The following is a 13,918-nucleotide window of genomic DNA, read 5'->3' as shown; positions in this document are numbered from 1 at the left end:
TTTCAGTGGTCATCAGGGCACTTGACTATTATTTTAAGACAGACTTGAGCAATTTTGAGCCTGTCCTTAAACTCAATTTGATGTAACGCTGAAACCATTAATAGCCGTCACAGGCTCGTTTATACATTTTTATTAGGCTTGTTTGTATAAAACGTTCTTTCACAGAGCTATCTTGAGATGTAGCCTAGTTAAAAACCTATGTGGTCACACGCATCGTTGTGATACTCTGATACAATGTGAATTTATTTTGCAGTCGCTTCAAAAATAACACACAGGTGGGCGAGATTACAGTCACGTGACTCCAAGGTGGCGGTAATTAGTGCTGTCTGTGACACCGTCTAAGTGTTTACAATCGTTACGTTGCTTAAACCAAACTTTAACACATTAACTGGAGTTTAAAATAATAGCAAAGATGCATTTGCACGTTGGAGTTTCCTTCTTTTACAAACAACCGTGGAAAACATTCGAGGTAAGTAAGTTGTTTTCAAGAAAAGAGTTAACGTCGGTGGTTTTTGAACAACAAATATGACGCCATTTCTTCCATGGTTAGCTAGCTTACATGCAATGTAAATTACTTTAAATAAAAAAAAAAACATATCTTAAATCTAAACATAGGCTAGTAGCACAGGTGTTAATATGAAACTCCCACTTAAGACTTTTGGTCTTCCCTTTCCACCCAAGAGACCAAATAGCCTGTGAATGATATTCCTGTGATATCAGTTGATGGCCTATTCTGGATGTGGATGGACTTTACATCATCCTCCACGCCTTAAGAGACCTAATATTGATGCTTGAATGAGGCAGCAGATCACTTTAATAGAGCTGACTTATCTGACTTGACTTTTCTGATATATTTATATGCTGTGGTATTTGTAAAGTGCTCTGAAAGGTATGATATAGGCTGTTGTAGTAAGGGTTTGTGCAGTTAAGTTATTCTCGCAAGCTTACTGGTAGTAGTGGTCACTGATAGAGCGCCGGTGAGCAGGCGAGGCACTGGTCTCGGTTTGTATTTGTCAGTGTGTGGCTTGTGAAGTTTCTTCGGCCTGTAGGTGGGGCTCTGATGCAGTGTTTCAAAGCCAGGGATCCCTCTGGAAGTGAGAGCAGAGAGGGAGGGAGGGAGGGAGGGAAAGAGAGCGAGAGAAGGAGGGAAAAAGGGAGATGAGGCTGCAGCAGATGCCTCCCAAACAGACCCCCCAAGCGCATACTGCCTCTGAGTTTCAGGGATATGGGCTGAACGGTCAGAGGGCGCATGCTCCTGCTCTTTACCAGTAAATTAGGATTTAAAAAAAAAAAAAAAAGTTGTTTTCATTGAGCCTAAAGCCAAATCCTCAAAATCCTCCATTCTGTCATTGACTTTGCAATAGCCTACAAGACAACAGGGCTCATTTTTATGTCATCATTTAGAAGTTAATGAAACTTCAACACTGACTACATATTCTGCGCAATATTTAGTATAATATCAGTTTGTTTTGAATTGTCTCTCTGTGATCATAAGGAGTGATCTTAATAGACGGTTTTATGGAAAGGGCATTATTCCTGCACCCCCACACCATACCATACCATCCATAACACATACAGCTTATTTCGTTAAATACATGATTACATAATTAGGCTTTTAGAGTATTAATTGCATAAAATGTATGGGGGGAGGATGCACTCCTGAAGCATGTTAAAAGATCATCAAAGAACAAAAATGCAGATTCTAATCACCTACAACTGTGCAAGTGTCGTAATTATGTTGCTGTGTTGCCTAATCTCTATCTTTAAACGATCCTCCTCCGATTAGATATTCAAATCCGATGATCTGATCATTTCACCCCGGCATTGTAGCGTATTTGTGTAAATTCCCCTTTGGCATTGCCAAATCCCATTCTCAACGGGATGAATGCATTAGGCTACATAAACCTTCGCCTGGCTGCGGGAGCCATACCTCACTGAATAAACCTCCTATTTTAACAAATCATGAGCTCTATTTAATCTCACACCCTCTGGCCTATTCTTGTGTTCTTAGGTGAGAAATAACCGTCAAAGAGTGGAACTGTTTAACATGAAAATCAGCCTCTTAAATACTTGTTTAAAAGTAGTCTGCGCGGTTATTGTTTTTTTTTAAAGATGCTGACGCTAAAAAATGAACTGCAGAGACACTAGTGGACTTGTCTCACTTAAACTGGCACACAGTCGCTGTCTTTAAAATAAATTAGATCATAAACATGATTATGGTAATAAATGGCTTGTTGTAATGGACAGTGTAGTGCCCATTAATACGCACTAAGCTGCTTTAGGGTAGTTGCCAGGGACTTAAAAATGTAACCCCCTCCCCCTCTTTCCCGAGACCGGAGATATTGGTCAGTACAGGATCTCTGGTCGAAAAACAAAAAACGTCGCCTTTTGCAGCGGATGAAGTATCTCCTCAGCGCCTGCCGAGCCCCTTCAAGATCCGCTGCGAAGCTGCAAACTCCGAGGCAGCGCACCTCTCCCTCTCTCGGTCCCTCCCGCACTCCCCTCCTCTATCTCTCTCTCCCTCTCCCTCTCTCTCTCTCTCTTTCGCACTCCGCTGCAGCACCCCCAGCACCTCAGTTAAGCAGGAGCACCGCACTGAGTCACATCTATACACACACGCTCACTACACGCACACACACATACACGCACACACACGCACACAAGCACAGCCTCCTGCGGTATCCCATACGGCGCAGCGGCTTTTCCAACGGCATACCAAGTGCTTCCTCGCCGGGGGATGGGAGTTGCAGCTCCCGCGTCTCAGAGCGCTCAGAGCGGCGTAGTAGGGTCCTGCTGATCGGGGGATGCTGCTGGAAGTCCGCTGCTATTTCTTTTTCCCGTGCAGGAACACGCCTTCTAACTACACCTCTACCGGGGATTTAAAGTGGACAAGCCGTGTGACCAGGATATAACATTTATTCTAAGCGTTTCTCAATTTTTTGGGGGGGAGTAAAAAGGAGTTGGGGATTGCTTTGGACGTGCCTCTTATCCGCAGTGTCGATGCGGCTGCGGCTTGTGAAGTGATATCTGCATAGATTACAGGTAAGGAAAGAGGCTTGTCACGGTGTTAGTGTCTACAGCCAGGACTGTTTTTTTTGTGGGGGGGATGCTTTGCTGTCATTATAGCTAGGTTTTGGGTGTGAGGTGTCCACTGCACCAGCCAGGTGACGGGAGGCGTGTTGCACCTGTTCTAGCTGCGCCATGCCCGCTCTGCGCACTCCGGCGGTCGGGCGGGTTTCAATCCGAAGCCGTCCATTTGGATCGTATAAGTAACCCCCGGGGAGAATTGCAGAAAATCATAATGACCTGCTATTTCTCTCAACTTGGGACTTTTTTATATTGACTGGATTCCCTCCGTTTGGCGCTTCATATCATCCATGCCCTTCATCCACTGTGAGCCCAGAGAGCTGCATGTCCAAAATCGTGCTTGGTGCCTCTTGCAGCGTTAAACTCTGAAGGTTAAAAACTGAAAGATTTGTCGGGGATTCCGCGTCGGATTTACGCAGTGCCTTCAGGGATAAACCCAGCGCGTAGGACTAGCATTTAGTGGCGTGTAGACTTCTGGACAGCTATTGGGATTTCAGTCATGGCTCGGCTTTATATGAAATCGTGAAAATGGACAAAACGATCTGTTATCCTACAACTCATAGGAAGCGAACTGTTCAGGATGATAAGCGACTGTAACTCTGTGACTTATGATAAACGCGGCGTGGCTCTTAAAAAGTTCTTTAATCCACGCTGTTTTGCGCATCTTCAGAGATCCACATTGGAATTATTTCATGTAGCCTGAAACTATTCAAGCGTGGCGCTATGAAGAATCTTTCTAAACAAATTCTTTATACTATCGAGATTTCTCAGTTGCACAATCCCGAATAATTTTCTCGCATTTCTGCCCTTAAACAAACAGTATTTGACTATATTGTTTTAGATCTATAAATGTAGCCGCACAGTTATCATTCGGTGTCTACTGTCTTTAGTAAATCGTGGAAAATGCGTGATGCAAAATTACCCCTCAACTGGCACATTTCTTTCCGTGTGGCTTCCAGGATCGCTGGGATACGCCAGTCCCCCTCTCAGAGCTTTTGAACTTGACCGATGTGGCTCAGACAGAGCGCCTCAGCAAGGGTTTGACTTTAGGGATACTCAAGTTAACAGAAAACATTGTAATAGCTCTACAGGGACTTACTATCTGTGATGCGCAGCAGAGTTTATTGTGACTTTTAATGGAATTTTATCACGTATGTTTTATTCATATTACTATATGATTATTTAAGGGTCACATGCGTGGTAGGTTAAATAAGTTTTTTGACAGTATTGAAGATTATTTGAAGTATTACTGTAGTAAAGAGGACAAGAGAGACATTTTTTGCCAATGTGCCCAAACACATCCTTCCCGGAATTGTATGTGTATATTAGGCAAGAAGCAAAGTGTGAGTTCCTGTAAATGTTCAGAATATTGAGTCACTGCCGAATTGCAGTAAAACAAAGTTGATGACTTTCATTTACCGAGATAGGCGTAGATGTATAGACACATGGATCACCTTCCTCTTGATTGCTCCAACCGCGGTCCGTGTGTTGGGAGTCTCACAAAGTGCAAAGATACTTGGCCGCTTATTCTGAATGAGTAATATCTTCCGAACACTGTGTGTTTATGACGGTGTTATGGTCAACACCGTCTTAAAATGAGTTGAGTTTATCCTGTACAGGGTATCTTACTTTGTTATCAACACATTGGATTTTGTACGCGAGGTTAATCATCCCCTTTGTCTTAACACAGCTGTGGGTCATTTCCTAGCATCAGTGACATCTGTACTTTATATGGGAGGGTTTGTTTGAGCTTGAGCTGATTTCTATACATTGGAGCAGTGAGTGTAACAGTGCAGGCTCTGTCTCAACTGTATTGTGTGATGTAGGTCCTTGACTCCAAACGCAGCTTTACACTTTGTCCCCCATGTCTCTCTCTCCTGCTCCATCGCTCCCTCCTTCCTCACCTCCCTTCCTCCCATCCTCTCTTGCACCTCATGCACAGAAAGCAGCTGCTCCAGCCTATGCAAAATGCAGAGCCCTAGTACAGCAGTCACACTGAGTACTCTGAGCCCCTCTCCCGGTTTATCCCCTCCCTCTATCCACCTGCACTCCAGCCTCAATGCATCAATTCATTGTCAACTCCTCCAAATCCTATTTGATGTAACACTGTACTTAATCTATACCATTGCATTATTGTTGTTAGATATTAATTACACTCAGTGAGTTGTGTTTTCTGTAATGATCCCAACAATAGGATTGGATATTTGTGCTTAGTGCACACTCAACAGAGCGTGGCAGAAGGGACGGGGCTATATATTAGAAAAACCATGAGGGGCAGTGTGGCTTCACAGGCTGGTGCAGTGGATAGATTGTTCCCTTAGGCTTTCATTTATCAATGTGACATAGTAACATTAACATAAACATTACTGTTTATTGGGTAATAATCAAAAGATACATACATTAAATATTTATTTGAATTTTTTTTTTTTTTGATAGCATTTGCACATGCTCAGATATGCTCTGGGCAGTGTGGAAAAAACATTATTATTTGATGTCATGCTGTTTTGCATTTAGAGAGTCTGATTTGGCACCAAAGTCATTGTGATGGTTCTTTAATGGACAGCTGTAAACAAACTGATTAAACATTCGATACTGCTGTTTGATAGGTAACCTATTAACTGTGAGTATCCTGTGATGGAGAGGAGCTCACCTACAGGGAAAACTGTCTTTACTGGAAGTTCTTCAGCTTGCTGCAGGCTGTCAGGTTACAGTAGCTTGACTGTGTACATTTGTGTGTGAGTGTGTCTGTTTTTCAATGTTTATGTACATTTTGACTCATTTCTGAATGTTCTGATTTGTCTTCTTGTCCTCTTAGAGGATGTGTATGTCCTCTCCTCTTGTGTGTGTGTGTGTGTGTGTTTGTGTGTACTGCTGTTGTCAAGGTCTCGAGGGGAAAAACATTAAGTCCCTGGGCTGTTTGATAATCCTATCTCATCTGTGTCTTGCCTCCTTGTCCTTTCACCAAATTCCAGCTCAGTCCTAAACTCTTAAAGGCTGTAAGAGCACTTGGCACTACTCATTCTCCCTCCCTCCTCCCACACGATTCTCCCTTTCTTTCCCTCCCTCTCTCCTCCCAGTGTGCTGTCCATCAAGACCTGCCTATAGGAATTGGAACAGCAGCCTTTATCGGCGTGTAAGCACCTCACATTGACATACTACCCCCTGTCTGTCGGCCAATGTTACGGCTACAAGGCTGGAGTTTGGACCCAGAGAGCGTGGCCTTGTCAATATTATGGCTTGCTAATGGATAAACTCTCACTCCAACCTTGGCAGTAAAGACATTCATTAAATTTTGGGGGAGGTTCACTTACAAGAATAAGCTCCATAGAAAATCTTTGCAATGTGTTCTTGTCAAGGGGGAAATTGTCAATGAATATGAATGGGGAATCTGAGAAAGATTCTCCATAGTGATATAAATGCCTGGTAGCAGTGCAGGCAAGAGTCAGCGGAAGTGTGTTTTGTGTGTCTGTGTGTGGGTGTGAATGATGCATCTGTGACTGGCCTGGCGAGGCCTTATATGAATACTCTGGTCACAGAGACGTATCGTCATGTCAGACTGAATGATGAGTCTGTGGATTGGTCCTGAATGGAGCTCTCTGTTTGTTCCCATTCTGTTTCTGTTGCTCTGTTTCCTACTTGATGTCTCTCTTTCTCTCTCACTCTCTAACTCACACACACACACACACACACACTTACACCCCTCTGGGCTGTGACAGGACTACCAGACACAGGCTAGTGTCCAATTAGACCCCCTCCTTTCCCTGCCACCAAACACTACATAGGAGATGGCAAATTGCATTTCCGTGTCACCAACTGTTCTTCCCACTATAATCTACCTCTCATATTTTTAGAAAAGTCAGACACATGATTCTTTAACAATGGCTGCAGGGCTAATATAAAATTTGATATATACTTTTTGGGGGTGCTACTCTCTTTTTCAATTTATATATGTATATATATATAATATTTTATTTATTAAGCTGCCACAATTAAATACAGAGCAGTTGGTTTGTCTGGAAAGTGGTAACGGTTTTTGGTTTAGGATGAAACAGTAGAATATCTGAGGTTAAGTCTTGGATTATAGTTATTTAATTATAGTTGTCTTGGCCCCTTTTACTTGCTATATAAATGTTATCTTGTCTGTATGGACTTGACCTTAGTGTGCAAGGAAAGATTCAAAGTCTATTATGTTTTAGTTGACACTTCATTAAAAAGATAGTATCACTGACTGACGGTTTTGATCTAAATTCCAATTTGGGGGGCAGGATTCTATGCTACATTAAGAGAGTAATTGCTTACAAGTATGTAATTAACCCGTTGGTAATGCACCACAGAGCTGCATATTGATGTTTGCCACAGCAATGACAGCAGATATCTGAAGTGAGGATCTCCAAACAATAGGCGTTGTAAATTCTTTGGGGAGAAATCAATATGCGTCACAGCGTCCAATTTAATGAGAACCTTTGTTCTCCTCGGAATAGTTTACTCAGCATGTGTGTATGATGGACGCCTACAGAGAAGATGCATATAAATGTATACAGTACCAATCAAATATAGTCTATATATGTGTGTGTGTGTGTGTGTGTGTGTGTGTGTGCACCTGCTGTTAAGAACTTCTTTTTTCATCTTGGCAGCCAGAGTCTTATTAAGCTGTCACGTGCCATTATAATGGGGACCAATACATGTACATGCTACTATATCACAGTCACACCACTTTTATTTTCTCCCTCCAGCATTCTCTCATGCTTCCTTTCATCTTTTTCTCAATCCTTCCCTCTCTCTCTGACTGTTTCTGCCTCCAGCTCTCTCCTCCCATATCTTTCTGCCTCACTCTAAGCTGCCAAGCACATAACTTTATCTTTGTGTGTTTGTGTGTGGGGTTTGGCAAAAAAAAAAAAAAAATCCCGACTGTTGTGACATTGGAATGACCTATGAGGCAGGATATAAAGTGAGAAGGAGACATGGGATGTTGCTGTTTAGATGGGAATCAGGGAGACGTGGAAAGGCACCAACATATCAGTGCGTTTGCCAGACTGCTTCTTTTGATAAGACCATATTAAGCGTTTCTCCCAGGTCTCTATGATTCATATGGAGCCGTGAGTCTGATATATAAACAGCTCTCTTTGATGCAGCGGCAGATGACACGCTGTGGCATATTGGCTCTTATGTTTGTGTGTGCCAAGCCGAGCATGACAAGCAGTAAATTAGTTTTGTTTCAGATGCATGAAATGATGAGAAAATTGCAGACTGTCTCAGGGCATTTTTTTCCCCTCTTGCTCTCTCTCATTTGCTCCTGTGCCGACGCCTCAAGTCCACGCAAGGATTAGGCCCCTAATTCTGTTTTCATCCCGCCTGTCGCAAAGAGGCATGGCCACGCATGCTTAAGTATGCATGCATGCATGCACACATGTTTTATTAATCCATATCAGACAATACCTTAAAGCTTTCAATATTTATCATGTAACCTACAACCAACATATAATGTTTTTTTATGTCCTGTAATTCTTTTAAGACAAACTGCTCTTTTATCCTTTGGGATTTTTTTCTCATCACTCTATACTTTCAACAGTAAGGGACTCTTTTAGTAAGGCTGGAGAAACAAACTATGTTTTCATAGAAAGAAATTCCAGTGCCTTATAAAGTATTATACTGCAATGTTGCATCCACAGATCAACCTCATGAGCATTAGGAGTTTCAGCACTGTCAACATCTAGCAGTAAAGGTTAATGATAACACACATTGTTGACAGAAGCATGTACGCTCTTGATACTCCTCCCAGCTGTGTTTTAACTTCATTGGTTGTCGGAGCTCTGGAGTGACATTGCTGAGCACTGTACTTCTGAAAAGTTGAACTTGTTTCAACTTGAAAAGAGGATCAGCGCTTACGGCGCTCGGTGCAAAAAGAGGTCAGTGACTTCTTTTGGGTTGTGAGCACTCAAAGCACCACTTCTCCATAGGGGTAAGAAGAAGCAACTTCAGCATTATTTTAGAGGTTTGGGTGGAGATTCAAGTTTTTCTGCTGGAAAAAAAAAATTGAAGCTGGACATTGATGATGATGATGGTGTTATCTCATATTCTAAATGTACAGTAAATGATTCCTCTGTAGCCACAGCAGGATGTTGCTAATACTAAAATTGCCATGCCAAATAACTATATTGTAGCTTATTGAAATCAGTTTGTTCTCACTGAAGTGTAGTTCTGCTATGATTGACGGGTGTTTTCCGACCTCTGTAGGAACAGACTTATTGAGCATCATTGATTACTATATTTTTACAGTATAATTTTGTTTCATAGCAGGAGGGATCTTCTACTCGATGACCAGAGGATTTAAACTTAATGATATGTCTGACCACTCTTTTCCACCCACACATACCCTCCACTCCTCTCTCTCTCTTGTCCTCTCTTTCACTTCCTGTCTACTCCAAGTGTCAATGGTGTCAGGGGGCATCAGTATGCAGTGTTACCACAGTAATTGTGAAACAGCGGGCTCAGGCAAGACCCCTGCTGTGTTGTAGTCAGACAGCAGTGGGGTAGGGGGAGAATCTGCTTTACAGTAATACCCTCCTCACACCACCCCACCTTCTCCTCCTGTCTCCCGCCTCCCCTCAGGATATATCATAGTCTAGCAGCATAATATTGGGGATGTTACAGAGAGGTTTAACGAGGCTTACACTGGGTTTTCATGTTATTCTTTTCTCTGTCTGCTTCTCCCTTTTGAGTTTGGGATTTTGTCTTTCTTGAGTATTTTTTTTTTTCTTCTGTTGATGGGATTTGGAATTGCTTGTGGGTGTGCGAATGCAGTGATTGACTCTTAGCCAGGGCCCAACTCTCGCCAAGTGCTGGGGAGAAATTTGTTGCTCTCCTGGAATAAAACGTGTTGCATTTGTTATTCCGGTTAAGCTTCAGACTATCATCATTGACAGGTATTGATTTTTGATTGCTGTGATTAAACTTTCCAGGGAAGGGGTGACTGCGCCAGAACAGTAAAGTTTTAGTTGTCTATGCCAGCAAACCTCTTTTTTCCCTTCTCCAAACTGGTGAATCATCAACCCGGTTATTCTACAGGGCTTGCTTGCTCACACATGATATCATCCTTCAACTCTGACACATATGTTTGATTGTGTCATCCTTTCCCACCCTCTCCCATGTTGTGAAGATTGTTAGGATTGAGAATGATTTGAACACTAAGCCGAAAGCTTACTACATACTGCCTTCTCACACTCGGATCTCTGTATGGCTCAGTGCGGAGCGGACCTATTAAATCTTTCCACTATAGTGACACGCACAATCCTTACCTGCCACCCACGCAGCTAACTGTGTTCCTATGGCAACGTGATTTGTCAACTGAGAACCCCTCCACAAAAATTGTCCTTACTGCTTTGCTTGAAAAAATAGCAGGAGGCACTAAAGAGACGTGATGGGTTGATACTGTGATGGACTTCTGACCTTTCATATGACAGTAACTGGGCTCAGAAGATTCAATATTTACATTTTTATCTGCAGTGGGAGAAAGGCAGCAATACTTGTTGACATTCTCAGCACTGATTACCATGAATGTTAGTATGGGTTGAAGTGCCTGGATTTCAAAAAGGTCTACTACACTGTGAGTCTTCTTTTCTTTGAAAACAGTGACAGTTGGAGTGTTTGTAGTTTGATGCTTATTTGGTGCTCATATTACCTTGAATAACAGTCTTTTCATCAAAGGGATTTCCCATTTTGTTGCAAATTTCGGGCACAAAGCACCACTGGACTGCAAGTAATGATTATTTTCATCATTGATCAATCTGTCAGTTGTATTTTGAATATTCCTTTAGTCCATAAAAATTTGAAAATAGTGAAGAAAATCAATCACAAGGGGATGTCTTTTGCATGTTTTCTTGTCCAACCTACAGTCCAGAACCCAGAGATGATCAAATTTTCAATGATGCGTAATAGAAAAGCAGCAAATACTCACATTTGAGAAGCTGAAACTAGTGAAATGTTTTTTTCTTGATAAATAACTCAGGGGATTATTCAGTTGTTAAATTGTTAATAGTTGACTATCAATTTCAGCATTTATGCACCCTATCATTAGGAAAGACAGCAGAGGATGGAGCTGACACATTAAGTTTTCCAAATAAACAACAATGCAACAACATGATGTCCACTATCTATAAGGACAGAGTTTTTGGCTGTTATAAAAATTTTGTTCGGTACTGAGCACACCTCTCCCTCTCCCAGCTCCACACACATAGCAGTGGGAGTTTCTGTAGACACCAGCACAACTTCAATCCCCAGGTGATAGACTGGAAGAGGAAAGGTGAGCCACTTTGTTGTATTGCATCAAGCATCCTCCCTCAGACTTTTTTTTTTTTTTCTCTCTGTTAGCTCACAAAAAGGCCATCCTCTCTTTCTCTCTCTTGAGTCTACAAATGTAACTGTGGAAAAAGCACAAGTTCTGAGAGAGGTTTTCATCCCTCCCACCGCCCTCCCCTTTCTTTGTGTCCATCCGTTCTGCATTGTCATGGTAGTTCTTCCAGCTGAGCTTTGATTGGGTTGTTCTAGGCCCACCGGCAAATCTGGCAACTAGATAGTTATGCAGGGTGAGTGTGTGTGTGTGTGTCTGTCCATGTTAAGTGGACGTGTGTATGTGTTTTGTAAGAGGTTTTTCCCCATGTCTCCGGGAAAAGCAATGCGATGAGGTAAAGCTTGCAGAAAATCAAAGTATAAAAACGTCCATGACCGACTGTGGAGAGACGAAAGCAGGGGAGGAGGAGAGGGAGGAATAGAGAGGAGGGGTAAGACGCTGGATAACAATTTGCATCCTCTCACTTGCTTCTGTGAAGGGCGGCTGGCTAGAAAGCTTGTCTGATGTGTTTATGCCATAGGGTTTGAGGGATGGAGTTATAGGCAGGGAGAAAGTTTGAGGGGAGACAAACAGTGGGGAGGGGAGGAGGGGTAGTGGAAAGGCATGTAATGGAGTGTAAACCTGCCTGAACTCAGTTTACCCAACTCTGTTTGTGAAATGGCTTATCCACAAATTTTCAGCTAATGTTAAGGATGTTTTTCTTTAAATTCATAGCGCCAAGGGTAGCTCCAGTTTTGCCTCTGTGATAGGGAGTGGCCTCAGGTCTGTAGGCCAAGTCAGCCTCAGTCATGAAGACTGTTTTCAACCAGTCTTGGCAACCCAACGGCCCAGTTCCCTGTGAGCACAGCTTTTCTGCTCTGTCAAGGACTAGCCCAGTCCTCGCTTAGACGTCAGCGCAGACAACACAAACAGAAAATGTCTCAAAGGGAGAGTCAGAAATCTCAATCCACTGTAGCAAAAACCATAACTTCTACACTTGTTGACAGCTCTCTCTCTCTGTAACAACCAATGGCAGCAGCCACAAAACAAAGCTGCGTCTATACTCTTGGACCTCTTGCAGCAAGTAAGACTCTAGCACAAGTAATTTATGAATACGAGTTATGCCACTTTCCGGTAGCGGACAGTATGATGTTACTATACAAGGCCAAAGGGACCCTGTTGGAGTGGGGATTTTGTGTCTGTGATGCTGTATGCTGCCAGTGGCTTGTAATCTCTGTGTGCATGTGTGTAAGCGATAGAAAGTGTGAATGAGTCTGTAGCTTCTTCCAGAATGATGACTGGAGTGGATTTATGAGTCTGTGAATCATTCAATCATGGCCCTCATCCCACTAGACCTCTCTTCCCTCCTCCTCTCAGATGCCTCTTCGGGCCTCAGGACATCACAGGCCAAGTATGACGTTGACATTAGGCTTGTGGTGGAGGTTTATGGCTGAATAGACACATGTACACACACACACACTTATTCAGTTTCCAAAAAATGTAATTGACTCAAATGGTACATGTTGTTAAAATGGTTTTGTGTTTACTTGAATATGCAACACAAGCACCTTGAAAGTCACACAATATTAATGTTAAGTATGCTAACCAAATATATGATTATTAGGGATTCAGTCTTAATGCTGCATTTATGATTTCTTGCCATGCCTTTGCTTCAAAGACCTTTTTTTTTTAAATCTCATATATGGACTAATCCACTTTCTAGTTATAATCTCAGCAGCTGGTTGACATGTAGTTTATGAGTTTTTTTCAGATTGTATTTTGTATTTATATACTGCTGAGATATTTTCATCATATATGCTGCAGTTCAGGGACATCACCTCCACTTGACCTGCCACTTTACACAGCATTTAACTATTTCAACTCTCACCCTTCCCTCTGCAGTCAAGCACAACAAGATGTGTCGGAGAAATATATAGGTGCATTTATAGGCTGTGTTAGTGTGTGCCCTCAGCAACATCCCCTTCATCCCCATTGTGTAGGCTGCAGAATGAATATGAGTGTATTTATGTGTATTTAGTTTAAATTCACCTTTATGTCCAGGAGTTTGTCATGCATCTGCTGCATCAATGACTCCCATGGTGCATCATTGCACTCATCAATTAAATATTAACATTGTCAACATTTTCATAACAAGCCCAAAGGAGACACTGCTCTGTAATTATTGACAATTATTGGCAATTACTGGAAATTACTACCTATTATGGCATCATGCCAATATTAGTTTTTGTAGTTTAGATGCACACTTTTCTCATTAGGCAGTGGAAGAATGACACAAAAGGGGAGAAATGTTTTTGCACGTGTGTGCACATTAGATACGTGTTTAGAGATCATTGGAATGGGGTGTTAACACGTTTAGTTTGTGGAGCAGCCTAAATATCACACAATTTAATCACCATCATTTCTCATGGTAATAATATTAGTGTTATTTCACTTGCTCAGCACTACATGAAAGCTTGACTTTCTCTTTATTTTAACCTTTTAGGG

The 13,918-nt window shown here is 42.2% G+C and overlaps 1 protein-coding gene across 7 annotated transcripts in view; it reads left to right on the top strand.

Moving 5' to 3' along the window:
• The first annotated feature begins 308 nt into the window (after positions 1-308).
• Positions 309-13,918, top strand: part of plxna4 (plexin A4) — a 240,020-nt gene continuing 226,410 nt past the window's right edge. For 5 of the 7 annotated variants that reach the window (XR_006094002.1, XM_042403692.1, XM_042403695.1 and 2 more), the window contains exon 1: positions 309-469. The gene's annotated coding sequence lies outside the window, so the exon portion shown is untranslated. Of the gene's footprint in view, positions 470-2,615; positions 3,043-11,307; positions 11,387-13,918 lie in introns of those variants that run through there. The other 2 variants (XM_042403693.1, XM_042403694.1) reach the window with 2 other exon arrangements.

The sequence above is a fragment of the Thunnus maccoyii genome, chromosome 23 (genome assembly GCF_910596095.1).
Source record: "Thunnus maccoyii chromosome 23, fThuMac1.1, whole genome shotgun sequence".
In the NCBI taxonomy this organism is placed as follows: domain Eukaryota; kingdom Metazoa; phylum Chordata; class Actinopteri; order Scombriformes; family Scombridae; genus Thunnus; species Thunnus maccoyii.
Note: the sequence above shows the minus strand (reverse complement) of the source record. Positions and strands in the feature narration are given on the sequence as shown.